Here is a 618-nt window from a genome sequence, read left to right on the forward strand (position 1 = left end):
TGCAGATAACAGGCAAACAAGCAGACAAGGAGAGAAGAAAGAGAAGGCTGACGAAGGGGAGATGCTGGGCGAGGGTAGAGTGAATGAGGAAGAAGAGAACGAGAGAAGGAGGATGGATAGGAAAGTGGAAAACAGATGGAAAGCTGGTTGAAACTAGGGAAGGAGGAAGGGGGATAAACAGCAGAAACAGAAACAGACGGCAGGAGAGGGAGGATGGAGGAAAGAAGTCGACGCAGCATCTTCATCCTCCAGACGTCTTTGCGGCGAGTTTGCTCTCTCTCGCGATTTATTCCAATATTCTGCACCTATCACCCGTTTTATTGGCCTCCTTCCTTTCATATCCTAAGAGCTCACCCCGAAAATCTGTGCATCACCTCCCTTGACCTAATGAACATCGACCGACTTTTCCTCTTGTTGTCAACTCTCCCCCTTTCTCACATAATAGGAGCAAAACCCAAACAACATAAAAAAAAAATACTTATACCCGCCCCCCTCTCTCTGTATGAAAATCAGATTCGGCCAGCACACCAGCGATACTGGCCATGTGTTTCGTATAAGCAGCTGTATCATCACGCGGCCGCCACACACGTAGACAAGCCACATACGAGGAAAAGTGAA

The sequence above is a fragment of the Penaeus monodon genome, chromosome 28, assembly GCF_015228065.2.
Source record: "Penaeus monodon isolate SGIC_2016 chromosome 28, NSTDA_Pmon_1, whole genome shotgun sequence".
NCBI classification, from domain to species: domain Eukaryota; kingdom Metazoa; phylum Arthropoda; class Malacostraca; order Decapoda; family Penaeidae; genus Penaeus; species Penaeus monodon.